We start from the raw sequence: 26608 nt of genomic DNA on the forward strand, positions 1-26608 counted from the left end.
ATTAATATAATGAATTTTGTGTGAGAAACTGAAGTGTTCTAAGCAAGAGAAGTTTGATTAAAGTTACCTGGAATGACATCCATGATTCTGTGTTAGATGACACTAAGATTTTAAACACAATTAGATTTATAAAACTCTGTGGTTAGAATACTGGAAGACAGTAAAGAAACTGGGAGTCAGACAGTGGAATTGCTCTTTCAGCCATTACAGGAAAGATAACTGAAAAGTAAGGAGCTGCAAAATAAAAAAAAATGCCAAACTCTGAACATAACCCAGAGTAGTCTCTGGAGTCCAAAATGCTTCTCTCATTACACAGGGTTCAAAGATAATGTGAGCTGTGTAGTGCAGCTTAAAGTGTCTGCATAAAGCAATGCCTTTATGATCTTGTTTTGTTTCTGACTTGCTTTTACCTGTGCTATCTAAAGACATTGTTTGAGGCTAAGGGGGGGAAGTATGAATAATGTTGGGCCTTGAGATTAAAAAAATCTTGTTATCAGAGTTGTTACTTTCCTGAATCCCAGGTGAATTTGTTCATTTTTAAAGCTACCTTGAAAAACGGACTACATTAGGTAGGGTTCTTTTTTCAGATTCTATTTCATATTTCCAACAGTTTGTTCTTGATATTTTGGAGATGCGAGTGGCTTTTTGATTTGGAAAAACCAGTCATAGGAGGCAAAAGACAAATTTAAGTATGTGATAAAGTCAGTTAAACCCACCTACCTAACAAAAAAGCCATTGACAAAAAATAATTTCTTAGCTTATTTGCAATGGCTATTTACATTTACTGCTGATCAGAATCCTAATCACTATTTGGTGTGGGCTGTTGAAAAAGAGGTTTTTTTTTTAATTAAAACATGTCATGTTAATATACAGAGAAACGTTCATGCACCTTGGAGACTGAAAGAATGAAGTTTGTAGTATAACCTTTCATACGCTATTTTGCTCCAGAGCTGCTTGTATGCAGCTCGGGAACGTTGCAGAAGCACTTTTGGTATCCAGATGGCCAGCTGGATTGCACAGATCAGTGATAGAGCCTTGCTGGAGACATTTATTCTGATAATTTCATGACAGGCCATCCAGCCATATGCTAGAAGCAATTCCCCAGCACATGCAAGTGGCAAGGTCAGAAGTGACATTGCCACTTGCATGTGCTGGGGAATTGCTTCCAGCAGGCAACAGTGGTGGGTTTGTAGATGTGTAGACCATTACAATCCAGTTGTCCACACTTCAAAAACATCAAGATAACTCAAGAGCTCCCTGGAAGCTCTGGAGTAAATTTCTGGTTCCTCTTGAAAGACTAATATCTAGAAGGAGTGCTTCTGCTGAGGTACCAGCTGTGTCATGTGGGCTCCCACCACAGAAACTGACAGGTTAGTATACATTTTACTCAGATGCCTCAAGATCTCTTTGCATTTTGATATTCTAGATTAATTCACTGTGCAATAGTTGCCAACACATAATATTCACACCCCTTATTGGAGTCCTAAAATTTGTATTTTTCATTTCCTTGTGTAATAGTTGCAATCTTGATTCATCACCCAATGTACTGCTGGCAGATGACCGGAATACAATGAAAGCAGCAGAGGAAAACAATCTAGCAAGGCTTTCCTTTCCATATGTCTAGAAGCAGTGCTTCTCCTGTGGAACCAGCTGTACATCATGTGGGCTCCCCCCACAGAAACTGACAGGTTAGTATACATTTTGGCCTGTGTAGACATAGCCATAAACTGTCTATTTACTCAGATGCTTCAAGATATCCTTGCATTCTGATATTCCAGATTAATTAACTGTGTAATAGTTGCCAACATGTACTATTCACACCCCTTTTTGGAGTCCTAAAATTGGTATTTTTGATTTCCTGGTGTAATAGTCACAGTCTCGATTCATCACCAGAATATTCAGATGACCAGAATACAATGGAAGCAGCAGAGGAAAACAGTCTAGCAATGCTTTCCTTTCCACATGTCTTGAAACAGCTATGCTGGTTCACCTGCCTGCCTTCAGCTATGGCGCTTTACTTGCCCATGCGCCTGCATGTCCACTTTCAATCATCTGAAAGCACTGGGTAGAAGACAGTGCTTTTCTCTTTCAGACTCAGTTGTGTGAAGCACCATACTTATAAGGGGAGCCGGTGAGCAGGTGATTAACTGCTGTAGTTGAAAGGCAGGTGGGTGGTTGAGTGACACTGGGGTTGAAAGGCTGGCACATGGGTGAATGAGGCACCACAGTTGAAAGGGGGCAAACAGGCAGACAAAACATGTTTGTATAGTTCAGCAAGACACATGGAGAGAGTTGTCTAGCTAGACTGTTTACAGTGAGGAGGCTGTCTTGCTTTTATATTTACGCTTTTTTTTCACCATGTGATAGTTGCACACACCCTTTTTCAGCCTCCTGAAATTGGGAGGGCAGATATCTGTTTTTGCTCCAATGTGCTAAAAGATCTGTTTTCTATCGGGCCATTATTGGGGGGGGGGGGTCCCAGGTTCCCCTTCCCACCATTTAAGCTCTACTCTAGGGGAGATGTACTCAGCTGCAGGCAGGCATGTTCCTTAAGGAGGCTTCTTTCCTGCTTCTTATTCTAGAAAGGTGCTTGGTTGCAAAAAGGCACATGTACTTTCTGGGCCTGCATGCCACACACACTTTCCAAGGAAAGGAAGCAAGTTCTTTTACTCCAGAGGAGATGCTCAGCTGCAGACAGGCATGCGAGATTTCTGGACCTTCTTGCCACACACATTCCAAGGCAAGGAAGCTGCTCAAAAAGACAGACAAGGAGCCGGAATTGGCTCCCACTTGCTTTTGTGTTGAGCTGATTTTTGTAATGGGAGGGGGGTTCCTGTTATGTGCACCCAAAGGTAATGAAAGTAACGAAAGAATGGATGTAACAAAGGAAAACACACAAAACTCTAATACATATATTCATACGTATGGGGAGTGGAATAGAGCAGCCATGGTTGTGTGAGTAAAAATACTGCAAAGAATAGCACATGCGATCATAGCAGGTGCTATGTTCTGCCAGTTCAGAATCATAGTCCAAGGTCAGTCCATTGCAGATCATATAAAATCACTCATTCTTGTTGCTGCACCTACTGCTCAAATGCCTGGTCCCACAACCATGTTTTAAGTTTTTCTGAAAGGAAAAGAGAGTGGGGGCGGACTTGATTTCACTGGGGAGAGAGTTCCACAGCCAAGAATAAGAATGTGTATGTGTATGGCAGTAACTGTGAACCTGGAAAATGCGAGTTGAAACAAATACCTCCACCCCCTGTGTAGATCACACTGAATTTCTTCCAGGTAGTTAAAGTAGCTTTGGTCCTAGCTACTTTTGTAGCTACTTCCCATTTAATATTATAACAACATTTGCCTCTATGTTAATACATGTGAGTGAAAATAAACTGCAGAGTAACCATGTGAATTAAAACAATCACTCTGAGTTTCATGGCTCTGTAGGAGATTAAATCTGGATGTTCCAAGTCCCAGTCCAACACTGAACCACAATTATTCACATTACATTTTTCTTCCTCTCATGTTAAAATAAAAATAAGAGAAGAGAAAAAATGAACCACAAATATCAAGTTGTAAGGAAGCTGTGAAACATATTTTTGACACAAATTTCATTTTTATTTTTATTCAAGTATAGGTGAAAGCAAACAGTTCAAACTGTTTCTAAAGAAAGGAGCCAATGTCTACATTTGTAAAATATGTAAGTTTTTAAAAGAGAATCACTCGGCATGCTGAGAGCCTGGTATATATATTTTCCAAAATCCACAGTTCTATCACTAGGGCATGTACCTTATGATACACAGTGTGGACACTATCCTATTTGTGAGACAAAATATCTACGAAGGTTATCCAGAAAGTAAGATTACAAAACACGTAGCTCTCACAGGGAATTTTCACAAGGGAAGTTGGCATCACTGCTGTGGGAAGCCAACGGAAGTGAACGAGCAGTTCCAATAATCAGTAGCTCATCGACTGGCATTGTGGTGAAGGTTAGAGATGAGTGTCCTCATTACCTTTCCCTCTAAGTGTAAAGTTCATGGTGTAATATGCTACCTAAATGCCAAGGGCATGAATGCCGCTGCAATTAATCATGAGAAAAATCATGTCATCAGTGTTTTTGGATAGAAAAGGAGTTCAGCTCTTTCATTTTTTGGAAAGAAGTGAAACAATCAATGCTACAAGACATTGTGAGACCACAAAGAAACTTCACAGCACCATCCAAAACAAATGTCATGGGATGCTGGTGGCAGGAGGCTGTCTCCTTCATGACAATGGACGTATGCACACCGCTCATGCAACACAAGAGTTTCTGACTTCATTTGGTTGGGATGTTTTAGGACACCCCTCTCACAGCCCCAATCTCACACCCAGTGACTATCATCTGTTCACTAAATTGAAGAATACCTGGGAGGAAAACACTTTTCTGATGACAATGAGGTGAAAATCGAAGTGATGAACTGGCTGAAAATGGCAGTGGAAGACTTTTATAACATAGGCATCAAAACACTTATTGCACGGATGACAAAATGTATTGAACTGAAGGGTGATTATGTGGAAAAATAATGTAATACCTCTGCTATAATCCATGTAAGTTTTATTAAAATATGTTCATTCTTTGTATTTTAAAAAAATCTTGTAACCTTACTTTCTAGATATCCTTTGTATCTTTGCAAGCAGGTCTTCCTAAATATTTTACCATTTAGGAAAGATATATTGAAATCACTGCAGAATTTTCTTTCTTTTAGCACACATTCTTATACTTTGCACATACAGGATTTTTAAAAGAAGTCACCTAACAGGGAGAGTATTTCCCTTACTTTTCTACTTTTCTGTCCTGATTTTATTGTTTCTTGCCGTTTCCTATTTTTCCTTGTTCTGATTTTTTTCAGAATGGGTTCTTACGTTTCCCTCTTTTTTACATCTTATTTTCTCTAAATGTCTTTAATTTTATTCTGTGGACTTACTTTAAAAATCCACAAGTTTGCTTCTGTAGAAAACTGAGATTTGGACAGATAATGAGCATTACCAAGACAAGCCATTGACTTAGGGGTTAAAGTCTTCTAATGTATCCAGCAGACTTACTCAAAGAGATATTCAAATTAAAGGGGCTGTTTATTTCTTTACATGAGTGGCCCCGCATCCTTGTATTCTTTTATACCTAAAGATCTACATTAAGGATATAATGGAACATCTTGAAATTAATGTTTCTTCACATGAGAATGCCACCTGAAGAGCCTAGTTTGAACAGAAGATTGTTTAGCATCTATATCACAGCACCATTACTATGACCCTTGATTCTGAAGTGTGGTGGCTGGTTTAAAAGAAAACAATTTCCTCAAGGATGTATTTCTTCAAATATAGATGAACACCTACCTATTGGTTCTTCCCATTGCATTTATCCTTGAGGAACTCGATAGCCATTTCTCCTTGACAGGTACTGTCAAGGGCTGTACACAGAAAATGTGCAAACAAGGCATCTCTAGTTTGAGGTAAAGGCACCGAATTATGGAGATATACATTCATCAACAAATCTAATCTTGATATGTTATTTTAGGCCTTTGGGGCCAGTTGAATAATGTTGAATCTTCACAAGTGGCCATGACTATCAAAAGTGAATTTGTCTTTGAGTTCTACCCATAGTGCTGTATCACCATACATCTTTTGCACAAGGCCCCCACAGATAAAGTCTTCTGACATGCTGTACCTCACATGTTCTCTCTGCATTGGCATCTTTCCATGTACATAATTTGGCTCTCAAACAAATATCCATGAAAGAAACCCCAAGAGCTACAGAGACAAATCTCCCAATAAGAACTCCCAATATTTGGATTCTTGTCCAAGCAAGGCTCATTTACTATTATGCACATAAATCTATGAACTCCAGGGATATAGCCAAACACAATATAGTGCCCAACTTGACTTAAGGAAGAAATGCCCTGCAAAACCACCTGAAAGAAATCCACACCATGAATGTTACAGTCAAACTCTGGCAGGTCTGAAAGGTCAGATTACTCTGATATTTGACAAATTGCTCGGGAAGAAAAAATATACTTAACAATCCAAGACCCGTTTTCTTCTCATCTGGCAAGGGTTTTGACTCTCAGAGATACTCTTATAAGTTGAATGAATTTTTTACATACAGACAAGATATCTGTTCACAGAACACATCTGTTTTGTTACAAGGCAATGACTTAGATGACTTAAAAATAAGAATAACCATATTATTCTGTTTCAGCATTAAAAATCACCTTAAATACCAACCAATATATTTCAGTATAAGGTTTTGTCGACAACAACCCACTTCTCTAGAGGCATGGTGTACAGGCTCAGTGTCCATCATATAAAGACATTGATCTATGCATTTTACTAAATGTTTGTGCTGAAATAAATTAGTCACCAAGGTTCTGCATGATGCTCTCTTTTTTCATCTTAGGTAACCTAATTCAATAACAAATTATTATAGTAATTTCCTATTATTTCATAGATTCAGAATATTGTGGTAAATTTGGTGTACCAGAACTCCTTAAAAACAATGAAGTGCCTTCCCTTTTTGCTGCAATGCTATTTCAAGCAATAACATTTCATTGAGGATAACATAACCGTTCAACAAGATGATGTGTTTGATACCTCTTTTTCGTGGACACAATAGAAGGGTAATAAATCTAGAAATGTGATAGAAGACATGGTATGCAAGCAAATCACACCTGTAGCACACAGCACATGCATGCATACAGACATACACCAGCTGGCAGTTGAGGGGGAAGTGTGTAGATTTCCCTGGTTGACCAAACAATGGTGGTGGTGGTCATGATGATGGTGATGATATGACAATGATGATGATGAAAGATTAAGGTTGTTTTGCTGCTATTGAAGAAACTATGGAGCAATGGATTCAAACATCAAGAAAGAAAATTCCATCTAAACATTAGGAATAACTTACTGATGGTAAGAGATGTGTGACTATTGAATATGCTGCCTTGGAGTGGGATGGAGTCGCCTACTCTGGGGGTTTATAAAGAGAGTCTGGATGGCCATCTATCAGGAGTGCTTTAATTGTATATTCCTGTATGGCAGAATGAATTGGACAGGATGCCCTTGTGGTCTCTTCCAGCTCTCTGCTTCTATGATTCTATGCCAATGTACTTCTGTGTAGTTAATGCATATATATGCATGTTGGTACTACGAGATTTATATTTTACCTGAGCATATTTTTGAAAAAAAAACAACCCATAGCATTACTGAGGATGGGGAACTGATCCAATCAGATGCTACTTCTTTCTATTAGAAACTAGATGACACACTGTGTTATATAATCATCCATACTATACATGAAATCCATTAGTCTACACCTATTTCAGAAAATGTGTATTTCATGAGGAGACATCCATTTGATTTCTCTAAGTCCTTAATATGAGTATGTATGAATTGTATGTAAGGAAATTCCTATTTTGAAACCCATTCTCTATTCAGTCAAGTACAGCTTTTCAGAATTAACTAGGTATATTTTGCCAGTTATCTAATCGATATTCTCAGCTTCTGCTTGTTTTTCATACCAGGCAAATTATTTCTGTCTGCTGTCTTTCTCTACTGTTGTCAAAATAACTTGCAGTGAGCATCAGGGAAAGGGGAGATGGTTTAATATTTGAAAACAGCAGAAAGGATTTCCTCCAAATGTGAGCTTGATACTTTCATTCAACTCAGTTTTTCTGGAACTCAGACATCAACATATTCTTTTTTTTCCTGTAGCTTAGCTTGTGCTTAACATGCATGTGAATGGAGGGAAGAGGGGTCAAGTTACTGATTTTTTTAAAAAAGAAAAAAAACTATCAACCAATTTCCTCAGCTTAGGAAGAAGAAAAATCTGTCTAAGGCAGGGTAGAAGTATACAAAAATCATAGGTGAATGCATAAAATCAACGCATGTTAGATATTTTTGATATCATGTGGATAGTTGACAGGATTGCAGGCATAAATTTAAGTTCAAAAAACAAATTCAGAGGAGAAAGTAGGAAATGCCTTGTCACTCAAAGAATAATAAATGTTTGGAATAGCCTACTGGGCAAGGTTGTTGAGGAAAAGACAGTGGGTTCATTCAAGAAGCAATTAGATGCTGTCCTGGGGGAAATGCTGTATTACAAGAGACAGGCATCAATGTGGTGAATAGCCTTTTCTCCTTCCTAATATCTCCTATGTTCTTTTTCTGCTGTGTGTGTTCTTAAGGGGCTGTAGCCTGGGTGTACAATATCAAAATGGAAATCAGTCTCCGTGACTGTTCTCTACTAAACTGGGCCAAGAGACTGAATAAAAGACTCGGTCTCACTGGCATGATGTCGGGCCTCATTGCTAACTTGTTTATTTCGTGCTGGGTCCTTCTCATCTGAAAAACCAAAATGGGCACATTCCTTTTGTTTGAAAATGCTCAGAAATTTAAATATCACACCCCTGGAATCTTGTCATTCGGCATCAGTGTCGGTGTAATGGTGACATTCCAAACGTGGGTGACATTGTTCCCTGCTCTGCGAGACACTTTGTAAAGCCTTCAGGATAAAACATACCAGATGAATGAAAGACTGGGTCGTGGCTTAGCACATTTTTATATGGAAGTCCCCTCCCAAGTGTAAAAGGTAGCGGAGGAAAGATGTGTGAGATTGTTTGAGGGAAATGGATTCTGTCAGATAAAGGCTCATCTTTCTGCCCTAGAACAGCCTGGGCGGGGGATCAATGGCAAAATTATTGTATTAGAAATGATAAGTAGGGTTGGACTTGCCTGTGAATATCCATAAAAGGCAAAGTAGTAGTGCTTGAAGCAGTGGAGAAAGCAAGGCCAGGAGGAGTGGAGTCACAAAACGAGGAGATGAGAACGCCATGTTTAGAGAAGGACGGGGCACTCATTTAACGGGAGCCATTTCAGTTCTTGTCAGAACTAAAAAATGGGAGGGTTAGTAGTCAAGAAACAAGAAAGCAACACGGAACAAAGAAAAAAGAAACGGCAAACCACAGACCTATGTGAGCAGCACTTTGCTCCCTCCTCACTGGAGAAGCAGACAGATCAATTCTGACTTTCTAAGAATGATTCAGTTCCCAGAGCAACAAATTAAAAGGTTTAGTGCCACTAAATTAATCATCCCAAAAGCCTTTAGAAGTTTTCACTGAAAGGAAGCATAGAAACCTTTTAAATAAAATAAAATATTACCTGGATTGAAGTCATTAAATGGTTTCGATGAAAATAATATCAATGGGATTGTGTATGTGCCTTGGCCCTGTACATTCATGAAGTTTTTGAAGTACATCCCACAAAGATTTTTCTCCAACAAAAAGGTAAAGGGTGAAATCTTTATCTAGCACAATGTCTACATGGGGCAGCCTAATCTGGGGTAGGTCTGCCCTGGAGCTGCCCTAGGTCCAGAATGAATCTGGGGCTATTTGTCCAGGTGGCCCAAAAAATTCCCCTGCTGGCTCACCCCTTTGTCTGTGTGCTACCATTGCCACTCCTTACCAGACATAGAACTCCTTATCACATCTGCTAAGAACATGATGGTGACCTATGCAATCACCAAGGGGATAGAGCACCCCCTCATTCTTACTTTTTGCCCCATTCTGATTTCAGCAGATGCAGATGCAGATGCAGATGCAGATGCAGATGCAAATGCAGATGCAAATGCAGATGCAAATGCAGATGCAAATGCAAATGGAGATGCAGATGCATCAGATAGTCACTCTCAAAGAGCATTGTAATCAGCGGGGAGCACAGGGAAAGGTGGTGGTGGTGGTGTCCATCTGAAAAATGAATTGGGTGTATACAGATCTGCAATGAAGCTTGATGGCAATGAAGCCTCAGAATCCTCTGAAGTGTCCTGATAATTCCAAAGTATTCTCCAACTTTCAAAGTGGAGCAAAGTCAGGCTAAAGGCAAAATACTCAAATACTTATTGGTCACTGGATATTGTGTAGACTGCCAGTACTGGATTTGAGGTGAGTTATTTTTTTTTTTTTTTTGCTTTTGTAGACAAGTGCCAGATCTCTATTTAAAACAAGCCAGTTCTGAGGCTTCCAAAGGCACCCCACACTTATACCTGTGGAGTTTGGAATTGGGCAGTCCCACAACATCTGTACATCCAGTAAAAGGTTGTTATTTTATTATGTAGGGGAACCAGCATAGTGACCAATGCTTATTGGGACTGATGTACAAAGGGACGGTTGCATATCAGAAGGTTGCAAATTGGTTCCTTTGTATATTAATTCTGTTGTGGATTAAGACACCCTTTAGGGTGTGTTGATGTGCATTGGGAGACACTTGCTGGTGTCCCATTATGTATTTTCACAATTCACTAGCAATGTTTCTTAGCATCTCTGCTACATAGCTATTAGCTGAGTGTACATAAAATTACATAACATACATAGTGGCAGAGGATTGCACCCAATAAATAATAATAATAATAATAATAATAATAATAATAATAATAATAATATCAGCTGACCAGAAACACAAATGCTCTACATAATGAAGTTGCTTTTCCTTCTTTTAAGTTAAGGACACAGGGTCCCTGTGAAAGTGAGAGAAAAGCCCACAAATATGCACAAAAATGACAACACTTTTCTTTTTCATCTTTTTTCTTTTTTTTACAAAAGACAATACTTTCCTGGCTATTTCTGGGTGTTTCAGTGCAATCCCATGGTCTATTTGAAGTTGACCATTATGCTGGCGGATCTAGAAATGTCTAGAGAATATGTTTTTTCAATGGCATATAGGTCAGTAGCAGAGGAGACAAACAATATTGTAATCAGTAAATAAGTAAATCCACAAATGGGAAGGGATTACTTTACTGCATATATTCACTCCACTGGAGAATGATCAGAAGATTTTCCACTTGATGCTCACTGGGAAGTATTATCAATGGTTTTACACCATGCATGGCCAAACTTCGGCCCTCTGGGTGTTTTGGACTTCAACTCCCACAATTCCTAACAGCCGGTAAGAATTGTGGGAGTTGAAGTCCAAAACATCTGGAGAGACTAAGTTTGCCCATGCCTGTTTTACACAATCTTCCATTTTTCCATATTTACAGCTCACTTAACATTCTGTAACTTTTGCTTGATAAAATGAGAAAGTAAGAGATATAAAGCAATAATTCTATTCACATTTACTTTGAGGTTCTAGCTTCAAGTGAACATTCATATGATTAGGCTGCAGTCCTTGTGAAAGTGAACCACAAGCTTCTTTCTTCAGAATAATCACAAGTACTGCAGCCTAGATTTGTCCAACATATTTTACTGGTTGAATAGAAACAGTTAACAGTACTGCCTACGACTTATCCAAAAAGCTGGTGGCATTCTCTGCAATTTTCACCAGTCAGTCACATTATTGTGGCACATGATGAAAAAAAAACATCTTTCCCCTACCTAATAGCAAAAATACAGTACTCACAAAATAAATAATTCACAATCTGCTGCCCTTTTATGACACCCCAAATATTCTGCCTGAGGCAATCACCTCAGTCTTCCTAATAGTAGGCTGTCCAGAGGCTATACTTTTTTTTATTCTTTACTAGCTGTACCCGCCACACATTGCTGTGGATAACCTTCCCTCCCGCTTTGTCTCCTTCTTTCTTTGGGGGGAGATGTAGTGCATGCACACACACACACACACACACACTGGTGTGTGTTGAAAGGAAGTTGTGGAGAGCACCTACATGTGTGTTAATTTTACATATTTCCTCAACTCTCCCCTCAAATACACACAGTCACGTGGGAAATAAGTGGCTCTGCTGGAGTGTATGTCTTGAGGGGTTATTGTGCGGATGATATTGCATGTGCATTAATTCCACTATATTTTCAGAACTCCACACACCCATACGCACTCACTGTTGCTCTGACTATATGTGTATGTTGGTAAGTTGTAAAAGATAATAGAATATGATTTTTAATTCATATAGCAGTTCAAAAGCATGCAAATGTGAGTAGAGCAATAGTATACAGATATTATTATTGTTATTATTATTATTATTGTATCCATAGATGATATAGACATATAGGTATTATTATTATTATTATTATTATTATTATTATAGATGTATAGATATTATTGGCAGACAGATATTATCATTATAGGCATATGGATATTATTATAGACCTATAGATATTATTATAGGCATATAGACATTATTAGATACATACAGATTATTATAGACATGTAGATATTGTTGTTATAGACTTATAGATATTATAGACATTTATTATTATTATTATCATTATTATTATTAACTTATAGATATTATTATGATAGATGTATAGTTATTATTAACTGCTGATTCTATTGATGAGACGTGATGGATTGTTGTTTTGCTGTATTGTTGCATTGATGTTTTTGATGTTAATTAATTGATACTACCGTTTTAAATGACTAATGATTTTGTACTGTGTTGCTGATACTGGTTGTTAACCGCTCTGAGTTGCCTGATGGCTGAGAAGAGCGGTATAGAAGTAAAGTAAATAAATAAATAAATAAATATTATTGTAGATATTATAGCCCAGGTTTGCTATAGAGTAGAAATGGATGGCCATCTTTCGGGAGTGTTTTGATTGTGCCTTCCTGGACAGCCTTTCCTAACTCACAGAGCGTGCATTTCCTGTTTTTGTCCTTTCTTTGAATACTGGACTTCATTTCCCAGAATTCCTTCCCATAACTCAGTATGAGTGAGCTTTCTAGGAGTTGAAGTAAGTAGAGATATGTGTGTGTGTGCATATAGGCGTATGTGTGCGCACGCATGCGCACACACACACACACATACAAAATCCCTCCTGTGTGAGTTCCCAGCAGCCCAGGGGTGGTACCTCCATGCTGCCGACAGGCAAGAAGGAAAGGAAAGGAAGGGGAGGGGGTGAATCTGAAGGAGGATGTCCTCTTCTCTCTCTCTCTCTCTCCCTCCCTCCCTCTCTCTCAATCCTTTGGGAAGAGAGAGGCAGGGGGTAGCAAGAGGGTTATACGGGCCACCTTTCTCTCCCTTTCTCAAGCTACCTCTCTCTCAGCTGTTGGTATTTCCCCCCTCGTGCAGGAGGGAGTGGCAGGAGAAGGTGTTCTTTTAACGCATGCTCTGTATAGTCATTTAGGTTTAAGTTCTTTCCAGTTAATTTTTTGGGGTTTTTTTGCGTGAGGACATAGGTTGCTTTGGTTGGTGTCTTGTCTCTAAATTTGGTGTCAATTTGCCCAGTAGTTTTTGAGTTCTGTTAATCCCACAAACAAACATTACATTTTTATTTATATTGATTTCATATGAGAAAGATCATCTGAGGGACAGAAATATATGAGATTTCTGATACTGTTTTAAAGTTCATCTTGCTGTTCATTATCCCAATAATCCTTTTCAAAGATCACCCAAAACTGCCAACATTCCTTCAAATTACATGGATAACACCTTGTCACCGTCATGCAACAATATATACATTTCCTGTGAGGAAATACATCTGAATAGAGCATGGTGGGATTTTTTTTAATAGTGCACCCCCCCCCCTCCGTTATTAAAGAGTTATTATCACAGGCAAGCTGGTGATAAATATTGGGAATTGTTACTCTTTAAAACAGGGGTCCTCAAACTAAGGCCCGGGGGCCGGATACGGCCCTCCAAGGTCATTTACCCGGCCCTCGCTCAGGGTCAACCTAAGTCTGAAATGACTTGAAAGCACACACAAAAACAACAAGCCTACTTCATCAGTCAAAAGCAGACCCACACTTCCCATTGAAATACTGATATGTTTATATTTGTTAAAAATTGTCATTTTAATTATTGTATTGTTTTAAAGTGTTTTTTGCACTACAAATAAAATATGTGCAGTGTGAGTAGGAATTCATTCATTTTTTTTCTTTCAAATTATAATCTGGCCCTCCAACAGTTTGAGTGACTGTGACCTGGCCCTCTGTTTAAAAGGTTTGAGGACCCTTGCTTAGGTTAATGTGTGATTTTTGCTGGGCAGAGCAATACCTACTTAACCTAGCAGAATATATTAAAAGCCGGGGGACAGCATCCAGCTTTGTCCCTTTACCATGGTTGGTCATGGGTTGCCATCCTACAGTGTTTCCTGGCTGCCCCGGCTTCCTCCCATGCTGTCCCTGGCTTCTTCAATGAGGTTATGGGTAATCACTCATATCCTTAGGGCTTCCGCTTAGTGTGTTGCCAGCTCCCTGACAGGACAGAGTCCAACAGAGCCCTGCCAAAAGTAGCCCTGTGTTATATGATGGTCTCTGGCGGACTCCGTACTAACAGTGTGCTGGTAGCAAGCTAGGACGGGTATAAAGCCCTGCCTGATGAGGTTGTAATATCACTATTTGACTACACTCTTTGTCCCATGATGAAAGCTGTTGGCACAAAAAAAAAAGAAGAACCAACTTTGTCAAACAAGAAGTAATGAATTGTGTGGATCTGAGATAAATATTTCCATATCTCTAAGCTCATTACTGAGGGCCATCCTACATCTACCCCCTGGTTAAGTAGTCAATGGTTTCCCTCCCTGCCACATTTAATGTTCTCACTGTTAGCCTGCTGTTTTTCTAGGTTCCAGTAATCTACCTCCCTTGCCACTTCTTCGTTCTTTACAAAATGAAAGAGACAGATGGAGAGAAACCAGCTCCAACTTATGGGTGTCATCCTGAGCAAAGGCATCACAGCAAGTTTCTTTCCTTCTTCCTCTCTATCAGCAGATGTCCCTCTGCACCAGCTGATGATCAAGGAGAAAAACATGGTTAACTCATAACCAACAGGAGGACAATGAGTATGTCTGGAAACTCTAGGACTGGGGCTCACCTTAAACAAGAAAATGGTGATTTATAAAATAGGACTGGATAGGACTGGGTTTGTAATTTAGCAAGGCCCGGGGCTGTCTGGCTGAGCGGTTTACCCCTTCCTTAACTGCAAACCCCAGAATTCTGCAGAAGGCAGAAACTGGATTTAAAGTGAACCCATGCTCTGGTGTGATGAGGTCCCTAGGTATGTCTTTATTTTTATTATTGCTGCTCCAGGTCTTGGCATTGTGCAGAACCAGCAAAGACTATATTACATGAGATGATTTGGAAAAAAACTTGATGAAAAATGGATCAATGTAATCAACAAACGTTAACAGAAAAACATATTTATATATTTGTTGTATTAAAATACGTATATTCCACTCTTCTTCATGGAATCTTAGGTTGACATATAATACAAACAATGTAAACACTTCTAAATTAAATGCATAGATAATTGAAACAAGATACTAATATATTAAGTAGAGCAACACTAAAAGCTTCAGTAATTGAAACCATTATAACTTTTTTCTGTATTTGTGTCCACTATGGGTCTCTATAGATTGTTATTTGTATGTTATAACTGGGCATGCAGTCTTTATACATCAACTCCAGCTTCCCTTGGTCAGTATATAACTTTGTAAAAGGGAGAACAGTTCATCTTTGTTTCCAGTAATGTAGAGAAATGCCCTGCATACATCCATATATACTTTGTACCTTAGAGTTAAATAATAAGAGCAATTTAAAGAGCAGACTTTCCATTAAGTGCCTGAGCCCTGTTGGGATTCTCTCTGTCTGGCAGAAGACTGATTCTTAGATATGGGGACATCATGTAGAGAGGCAACATTTTGTAAGAACATTCATAATGATGTCCCCACATTGCACCTGCTGTGGAAATGCTACCTTTTCATCTCATTATCGTTTGGTGCCACAATAGTATCATGATGAGCTCAGAGAACTGAAGAAGAACCAGATGTGGAAGTTCTAAAATGGCTGCAAGTCTGATGAAACACTTAAATTGTGCCACGGATGCATGTTACAGATACCCTTTGCAGTCATCTGGACACATTTCTTATCAAAAATATTAGGAAATCTTACCAGAGTGGGGAAATAACAGGAGAATGACAATGACTTTTGACATGAACTGATCAGGAAGACCCAGATGGTTTCCTTGGTCCACTGAAAACCACAAACATACAAGCCTCTGCCTGAGTTTCATCCACCATTTACAGTATTTTTATCATTGAGGTTCACATAAGGCCATATAGTTTTATGTTGGTTTCCTAGCTTCTTCTGCTCTTTAATGCCAAAGTGAACCATGACTCAGAATAATAGAATTTAACAACAATACATGTGCTATGAGAAATGTAGAGAGGTCTGCCTTTGAAATATGATCCCTGTTCGTGTTTTGCTCATTTCTTGTCTAAGCTAATACGACCTCCATTTTGGTGGCTGCCCTTTTTGTTCTCTGACTCTTTTTCCATCTCAGCAGGATGCAACTGCTAAAATAATCTCCCTCTCTCTTTACTACAATGAGATCTTCCCTCTCCTTTAAGCTTCGTGATAGGCTTGCTATCACTGCCTGGATCAACTTGAGGCTCTTATTGCTTCAAGGAGTCCCACCTTTTATCCCGGATGATGTCTTCTTTCACATATCTCTTCTTTGCCCCTTCCCAATGTGTAAACCCACTTTCTTTTGGTCACCTTTGGTTCCTCCCCCACTGTTACTTTAGTATTTCTTGCAGCATTGCTCTCCCGACTCAAACTCTTCTTGCACCTGAACATTCAGTTTCTGCAGCCTTTTTTTTTTTTTTTTTTGCAGTCTTTTTGTGTTCAGTGCCAAGCTGGCCACACCAACCAGCTGATGGGTGGAGGTACAAGTAAAACATCCTGCTGTACCTGAAGAAATATTGGACCAGGCCCAATAACAGCACTATTAGCAAATGTCTGCAAAAGATTGCCATCCGCTACCCCCACCTCTCTAATACTCTATGCTTTTCTCAATATGCTAGCTGTGAAATTGAAAACAGAATTTTCCCTCATCCATATCTCAGGTAACAAGGATGTTTCGAAATATTTCAGCTGCATTATTTAGTATTGTGGATCATATGAGAGTTTAAGTTTAAAGCAGTCAACTGCTTATGGTATGTATTCATTGATTAATCAATACCAACTTTCCTTGTTGGAACTTGCTTAAGGTTACTGTCTTACATGTTTTAAAAGCACAATGGAAAGCTACATGGTGTAAGAGAATGCCAGCCTTGCTTTCCAAGATTGACACTGTATATTTTAATAGGAATATGTTTTTTAAAACACAATGTCCTCGGCAAGGTCTGTAATACATCACTAATGGAAATGGAATAAATTGTGTAACCACAACATGTGGACAGGTCTTCTTATGGATTAATAACTTGTTAAATAAGATGGAGAAAATGGAATTCAACTGATATTTCCTCAATATGGAACAACCATAGCTGTACCTAGATAATGCAACTTATCACTTACTTGGGATCAGGCATCAGTTGTGACTTGGAAGGTGGCCCTATTTGCAAATGGCACCCAGTTATCCAGAATGGTAAGAACACAAGCAGAGAGCAAAGACTATGAACGAATAGGCAACAAAATGGCATAGGAGGGTCAAAGTGATGCAGAGGTCTTAAGTACCAGTGAATAACTAGGAAGGAGATTTTGAGATCACAACTCAATTATCTAATTGTGTGTGTGATTAAAAAGGTAAATGTAACAAAGAAGAACTGAACAACAGAATTGCTACATCTATAACACAGCCATTATGTGGGCAACTGTTTGCGGGCCAACATTTTGGGCCAACTCTTGTTTTCATATCCTATTTGTGAACTTCAGAGTGACGTCTGGTTAGCCACTGTGGAAAATCAAATGCCTCTTGGACTACAGTTCCCAGAATCTCCTAGCCATTGAAGGGGAAAACTCCAAAGCTGACTAATCATATAAGCTCTAACTGAGATAGAACCAATTCTAAAGAAAACGGTTTGCTTAGATGTAGAAAATGGTGAAAATTCATAGTAATTTCAAGTTAATTTCAACATGTACAAAACATTCTGAGCCATATTCCAAAACATTTTGACATATACTAATATAACAGCTAGATCAGTGAAATAATATTATTTATTTATTTTTTAAAAAAATACCTCAACAATAGTAACAAAAGTGATGCACATTAACTTGGAAACAGTGATTGCTCCTTATTGGTGAGTTTGGATATAAACCATAGCCTGTTGTTGCTCAGTTGCAGCCACTGTATGTTTTTCTAAGAATTCCGTATAAAGTTAGCTTAATTGTTTATTTGAGTTTGAACCCGGGCTTCCAAACCAGAGTGACCCAGCACTGTGGCATTCAATAAATTGCTGGTCTCAAACTGGTATCAGACTCCATTCATGAATCAGAATTTTTTTAAAAAAAATCCCATTTCACCAACATGCTGTAGTGTTCCCACACAACTGAAAGCACAAAAATCTGGCAAAGGAACATACATCCTTTCCCCTGCAACAACCCTGTGTTGTGGATGGTCCTAAGCTGCCTGAATTTAAATCCATTCACTGCAGGATACCCTTGTGAAGTGAGCTAGGTTAAGTCCTATTGCAAAGTGTTTGTGCATAAGGAGACAAAAGAGTATCACACAATCCTGTGATTAAATAACATATATCATATAACACAATTAGAATCGGTTTTCATCCAGAACACTTGCTCACTTAACACAAAACTGTTCCATATATAAACCTCCAACCATTTAAACCTAGAGGTGGGCAAATGAACAGAGAAAAATAGGACAGAATCCAACCTGTAAAAGAGGTTAGAGTGGTGTGTGTGTGTGTGTTTTTTTCTTTCCCGGCAGAACTCAACTCAAAGCTCAATCCATTCAAGCACCTGGGTTTCGTTTCATAATAGCCTCCGTTCATTGTTCCTTATTATCAGAGCCAGCTATGTTCAAGCTAAGGCAGATCTTGTTCCTAAATTTATGTCTCTGTGTGTGACCACTACAATATGTGTTTTGTATGCTTTTTCCTGAAAGCCTAATATAGTGACACTGGTGACACAGCTTGGACTCTTCCTTTCATGTATATTACCAACTCAAACTGCAACCTGCTGGCAGATTTTTCTTAAACTCTAAAATGAGGGTCTAACCTTCTCTTCTTTTTCTTTTTCTTCTCTGTTACCTATAATCTTGATTTGACTCACACAAAAGTGACACAGTAGGAAATCCACTCAAGAAGACTTTGACAACTAACAATGGAAGCCTACCTACACGGAAGCTGACTGGTGGCGTTTATAGTGAGGAAATGTATTAAAGTTTAAAGATGTCATGTATGTTAACTGATTGGTGTTGGTCAAAGGAAGTGCACTCAGAGTCACATCTGTTAGGGTGAGAATGATGCATACACATACTGACACACACACACAGGACAATGATAGCAGTGAAATACAAAGAAAGAAGAAGAAGAAGCTGGGTTTGTTTAGAATAGCAAGTTCAGAAAGAAATAGGGCTACACCTAAGTAGTTCCAGGCCAGAACAATGAGTGTGATAGACATGATAAATACTATGGGGTGGGGTGGGGAGAAAGATTGATAAAAAAGTGTTGGTATGGAGCAGGTTGCTGAGAATTAAATCACTTTGCAGTTCAACATGAATATCTTATGGAACCCACAAGGTGACCTTAGGCAAATTAGTGTGACATGGGGGTAATGCAATCATTTTTACAGGGTTCCTCTAAAAATAACTGAGGCGCACTCACGCTATCCAGTTATAGTGCTGCTGTTCCAATTCAGTTGCCATGAGTGCATCTCATGAAATCCTGGGATTAGCAGTTTAGGAATTCTTAGCCAGAGAGCCTCTCTTGCGTTTCACGTACAAACCCATAGAATGCTTCGTGACCGCATCTCTGTATATGAACCCACATGATCTCTTCGATCATCTGGAGAGGCCCTGCTCATGCTCCCACCTGCATTGCAAGTGGAATTGGTGAGGACGAGAGAGAGGGCCTTTTCGGTGGTGGCCCCTCGACTCTGGAGCTCACTCCCTAAGGACATCAGGCATGCCCCAACTTTGGCAGTTTTTAAGTTGAGCTTGAAGACATGGTTGTTCCAGTGTGCCTTCCCAGAATAATGATCCCATAGCACTTTGTCCTCCAAAGCACTTTATATTGTTTTAGGTCTGCTCGTATGTTCCCACAAACTGCCCCATCACTTTTTCGCCCATGTCCAGCATTATTTTTTAATATTTTAATTTCAATTACATTTGGCCTACCCATAGATTTTAAAGTGTGTTGTCCTATTGATAATGCTTGTGTTATTGTTTTGTTGTTTTTAAATTGCTTGTATTGTTATTGTTATTGCTTGTATTGTTGTATTTTGGGCTCGGCCTCATGTAAGCCGCACAGAGTCCCTTGAGGAGATGGTAGCGGGGTATAAATAAATAATAATAATAATAATAATAATAATAATAATTATTATTATTATTATTATAATGCATCCATGACAGTTAAAGTGGAATAATAAAACTATAACCCGGTAGTGTAAATGGACTCCTGGTGATTTATAATGTAGCACTTTGGATACCTTCATTCCAGCATAAACAATTATGCTCCATTGTGTGCAAGGCTGACTTTGAAAAATAATTTGCAACTTTTTTTCAAAACCCAGAAAGTGCACCAATGTTGGACCAATGTAGTTTTGATTTTTCTTTAATTTGGCCCTCATGTCAAACTTCATAATGTTAGATCTAAAGGGGAGGTTGACACAAACATATGTATAGCAGAATTAAAAAGCAGAGGTGGATATGTTTCTCTCACTTTATAATTTTGTAAATGTTCAACTATATTGATAATAAAATTAAGTTATTGTTGTTTATTCATTCAGTTGCTTCCGACTCTTCATGACCTCATGAATCAGCCCATGCCAAAGCTCCCTCTCAGCCATCACCACCCCCAGCTACTTCAGAGTCAAGCCAGTCACTTCAATGATGCCATCCATCCATCTTGCCCTTGGTCGGCCCCTCTTTCTTTTTCCTTCCATTTTCCCCAGCATCATTGTCTTCTCTAAGCTTTCCTGTCTTCTCATGATGTGGCCAAAGTATTTCATCTTTGCCTCTACTATCCTTCCCTCCAATGAGCAGTCGGGCTTTATTTCCTGAAGTATGGATTGGTTGGATCTTCTCGCGGTCCAAGGCATTCTCAGAATATTCCTCTAACAGCACAGTTCAAAAGCGTCTATGTTCCTTCGCTCAGCCTTCCTTATGGTCCAGCTCTCACATCCATAGGTTACTACGGGGAATACCATTGCTTTTACTATGCGGATCTTCGTTGCCAGTGGGATGTCCCTACTCTTCACTATTTTATCAAGATTGGTCATTGCTCTCCTCCCAAGAAGTAAACGTCTTCTGATTTCCTGGCTGCAGTCTGCATCTACAGTAATCTTTGCACCTAGAATTATGAAATCTATCACAAGGTTCTCATCCAGGGTAAATCAGTTCTCATAGTAGGTATCTATGCCCCCAATACCAAACAAAGTGAATTTTACAAGACACTTGCGGGTATACTTGCCGAATATGGCGAAAAAGATATGATTTGGCTAGGTGACTTTAATGGGGTCATGGATACAAAGTTAGATAGGAGTAATAGACTAAAAAAAGACAAGAAAGAAGGCAGATTACCGGGTGCTTTTTTGAAAGAAATACATCAATGGGATATGTTCGATATCTGGAGAACTCTCAATCCAACTGGGAGAGAATTTACATACTACTCCCACAGACACAAATCAGCCTCCAGAATTGATATGGTATTTGGTACAAAAGACATCATCTGCAGAACAGAAAAGATAGAGATCCTAGCAAGAACATTTGCAGACCATAATCCGATTCTATTGAAACTAAGAAAAGAAAATAGCAACAGGGGGGTTGGAGAATGAACGATTATATTCTGAGGATACAAACACATAGAGATAAAATTGGAAAGGAATTAAAATACTACCTGAAAGACAACACCAATGATAACCTAGAGGATAGGGTGGTTTGGGAGGCTGGAAAAGCTGTAATAAGAGGGGTATTAATTCAGCAAAATTCAATTTGGTACAAAGGTAATAATAAAAAGCAACTAGAGTTATTAGTCAAGATTAGAGGAAAGGAAATAGAGCTGGAGAGGAAAAGAGGGCAGCGAAAGGAAATTCTGGCAGAATTGAAAAACTTACACCAGCAATATGACCTCTTGATTGCTAATGATATTGAGAGGAAAATCAGGTACAATAGGTACAACTTCTTTGAGAATGCAAACAAGCCAGGCAAATTTCTTGCCTGGCAGCTGAAAGGTACAAAGAAATCCCAACTGATTACCAGAATAAGAAACAATGGTGAGACAATTACAAACTTGCAGCAAATCCAGACAATTTTTGAAAAATATTACTCAACGCTCTACAAAAAAGAACAGGAAGATTTAGACAAGACCATTCAATTTGTTAATGAGACCAAGATTGTAAGATTAACTGAAGCAATGAAAGCTAATCTAGATAGATTAATTTCACCAGACGAACTAATGGAAACAATAGATAAGATTAGGCCACATAAAGCTCCTGGCCCAGATGGTCTTTCCCCACTCTATTATAAAACGTTTAAAGAAGAGCTGACACCATTACTGGTGTCTGTAATGAATAAAGTCTTGGAAAAAGGTGAGATTCCAGATTCTTGGAAAGAATCCACAATTGTACTAATCCCAAAATCAGATAAAGACCTAGACCAAATTAAAAATTACAGACCCATCTCGCTTCTAAATTGTGACTATAAATTATTTACTACAATCTTGGCAAACAGACTCAAACAGACATTAGCAGAAATCATTCATAAGGATCAAGCGGGATTTCTACCTAATAGATACCTGAGCCAAAATGTCAGAACAATTCTGAATGTTTTGGAGGTAGCGGAGAGCGACCCCAATAAAGATTTAGCATTGTTTTTTTGGATGCGGAAAAAGCTTTCGACCAGGTCAGCTGGGTTTATTTGGAAAAGGTCTTGGATTTATATGGGGTGGGCCATCGCTTTAGAAAAGCAGTGGGGGCAATATATTCTAAGCAATCTGCTAAGATAAAAATAAATGGACAGCTGACAAAAGCCATAGATATACAGAAAGGGACTAGACAAGGCTGTCCACTTTCGCCATTACTATTCATTTTGGGATTGGAAATTTTGAGTATAAGAATTAGGGATGACAATGAAATTGAAGGGTTCAAAGTAAAAGGCCAGGAAATCAAAATCAGAACATATGCAGACGATATGGTTTGTATTTTATCTAACCCAACACAGAGCGTTCCAAAATTATTAGAGGTAATCAAATTGTATGGAGAGGTTTCGGGTTTTAAAATAAATAAAGATAAATCTAAATTTATTACAAAAAATTTAGACACTAAAATTATTAGGAAATTAGAGGAAGTGGCTAACTGTAAAGTAGTCCCGAAGATAAAATATTTGGGAATAACTATCACAAGCAAGAACATCGACTTGTTTCAAAATAATTATGTGAAGACATGGTCGGAGATCAAAGGAAATTTGAACAATTGGCAAAAGCTACCATTAACATGGCTGGGCAGGATTGCAATTATTAAGATGATGATACTTCCCAAAATGCTTTTCTTTTTTCAAAGCATACCTATTATTAAAGGGACTAAAATTTTCAATTTGTGGAAGAGGGATATCATGAATTTCATTTGGGCAGGGAAAAAAGCCAGGATTGCTTACAAAAATTTAATTGATACCAAAGAGAGGGGAGGACTAAATTTACCAGATTTAAAAACCTACTATGAGGCCGCCTGCATGAGCTGGCTCAAAGATTGGATACAATTCCGGAACATAAATCTACTAAATTTAGAAGGACATGGAATCAGATATGGATGGCATTCTTACCTCTGGTATGAAGGAGAGAGATTAAATAAGGCATTCAATAAACATGTAATTAGGGGAAGCTTAATAGATGTTTGGAAAAGATACAAATTAGGGATGGAATCCAAAACACCCCTGTGGCTGAGGCCAATAGAAGCCATTGGGAGACCCACCTGCAAGGATGATGTCAGATCATACGGGGAACTACTTATCAGGTCCAATGGCCAATGGGCACTGAGGGGAAAAGATGAATTGGGTATTAAAGATTGGTTCCGATATCATCAATTATACGATAGATTCAAAAAAGACGAGAAGAGGGGATTTGCTTCCAAAAAATCAGATCTGGAAACTATATTAGATAAAGGGGAAAAAGGATTAATAGCCAGATTATACAAATATATTCTACACTATAATTTGGAAGATAATCGTGTTAAAACCCCCATGATCTCATGGGCGAAAGATTTAGGGAGAAGCATAGATTTTGACATCTGGGAAAACCTGTGGAACAATGGATTTAAATTTACAGTGGCAGCTTCAATTAGAGATAATGTATATAAAATGTTCTACAGATGCTACATAACTCCAGCCCTCCTAGCCAAAATGGACAAGTCACAAACAGGATCCTGTTGGAGATGCAAAAGAAAGAAAGGGACTTTCTTTCACGTATGGTGGTCATGTGAACTGGTGCAGATCTATTGGAAAAGAATAATAAAGGAAACAAATAAAATGATTTACAACAAAGTAAAAAAGAACCCAGGGATGTGCCTATTAGGGATATTCAGAGACAGCTTAGAACAGCCAGAGAGAGAAATCTGCTTGTACAGCTTTGCGGCTGCACGCATTACAATTGCCAAAAATTGGAAAGGGGAGAAAACATTAAGCATCAAAGATTGGAAGGATAAATTGTGGGATTATGCACAGATGGCTAAGATTTCAAGCAATTTGAAATATGAAAATAATGAAATATTTGAAAGAAACTGGAAGCTGGCCTTAGCATACTTGACGGGAGAGCTAAAGAAATAAAAACAAGAGGAATTTATTGAATTAGAAGTTTAGAGGGTTAAATAAGTTGTGCATAAATCCTGCGTGGATTAGTGACGGAAGTCAAGGTGGTGGGTAGCACTGGGGGTGGGTGGAGGGGTAACTGTATGGAGGGTTGTTTGTGTATGTGTTTGTGTTTGTGTATGTGTACATTTTTGCAACATATATGGTTGGTGTATTATCTTTTCAAAATAAAATTTAATTAAAAAAAAAAGAAATCTATCACTGCCTCCACATTTTCTCCTTCTATTTGCCAGTTATCCATCAGTCTTGTTGCCATAATCTTGGATTTTTTTATGGTTTAACTGCAACCCAGCTTTTGCACTTTCTTCTTTCACCTTGGTTAGAAGGCTCCTCCTTATGATGTAACAAAATTTTCATTCCTTTCTCTGGATAAGCAGATCTTTTAGTTTTGCTTTTTCTCCCCACAGTTGGCTTCCATGAATGTTGCAAATATAGATCCATATATTAATCTACTAGAATGTGTACAAAATGATTTTGTTAAATATGAACCCAAAACTCTATAAAATAATAGTATTAGCTATCTCTCCTGGGAAACAATGTATGTACAGGCACAATAAGTTATCCAACACTTTTTTTTTGTTTCAGAACTCATCTCATATTTCTTCACATATAAATCCACTCTTGGTTCTTCACCGAACATTTGTCATCTCAATAGTCTAATCTATAGGGATTTCTATTTTTAATTGTGGCTGTTCTTAAACAATTGAGACTTGGAAACAGTTGCTGATTCCAACCACCATCTCAATTTTTAATACTTTTAGTGGGGAACTAATTGGTTTTGGACCACAACTCTGCTAGTCCCATGTGACCATTAGTATTCTTTTTTATATACAGTCCATAAAAACCCTTTGTATTACTGATGCATTAAAATCGAGTTTGAAGCTGGCTTGAAGTCAGGGTGTCTGCAAAACATACACTCTCAATGCATGCTGTAAAGCGGATCAAGCCAGATTCAGCATGTTTTTAAAAACTCGCAGGAAATTCCATTCAAGGCCCAAAATCTGCTGCAGCCGATTAGTGTAAATCCCATACAGAACTAGAACCTGAAACCAAAATGCAGAGTGTTTATTGAAGCATTTGGGGAAAGAAACCAGATACACTGCTTGGCTGGAAGATAAGGAATCCAAATTTCCTTAATTCACTTAGGCTGCTTCTACACAGCCATTTAACCAGATCAGGATGTGGATTAGAGACCCAGTTCTCTGCAGAGTGCCTATGCAGGCATGCCAGGAATGAGCTGGAAGCTGAGAGTGTGGCCACAATGATTCACTGATTGCAGATCAAACCAATCCAAGGATTTTCCCCACCCCCAATCTCATCTGATGGGATGTGCGTGACCGATATGGATTAACACGGGATGGAATCAGGTCAAAGAAAGAAAGTGAAAGTTAGCATTCCCACTGGAATACAGTGGTTTCTTACGAGTTTACCTTTTAAGTGAAACAACACATTTTCAGAGAAATACATGAATCAGACTCAATAATCTAACAATTTTAACACATCTTTATTTTTATTATCCTGTTCTTTCAAAAAAAAAAGATATACTAAAACATATACAAAAAATGTGTACCATAGGTTTAACCACATATACAAAATTGTACTTTCTGAAATAAATACGCAGATTTGAAATGTGCTTTATTTTACAGGTTGCTACACACGTAGGAAGAACTAGACATATAAACATATATGAAGCTGGCAGGGATGGGAAAATATTGATATTTTCCTTTTTGTCATCCAGATATTTAAAGGTTTCCAACATGAATTTGCTGGACTACATCCATATGGTTTACCATGAACATTCCCTTTTCTTCAAATTGTTATCTGAGCTTCTACTTGGGATTTCATCCTAGAATCATAGAATTATAGAGTTGGATG

This window comes from Anolis sagrei, chromosome 3 (assembly GCF_037176765.1).
Source record: "Anolis sagrei isolate rAnoSag1 chromosome 3, rAnoSag1.mat, whole genome shotgun sequence".
NCBI lineage: Eukaryota > Metazoa > Chordata > Lepidosauria > Squamata > Dactyloidae > Anolis > Anolis sagrei.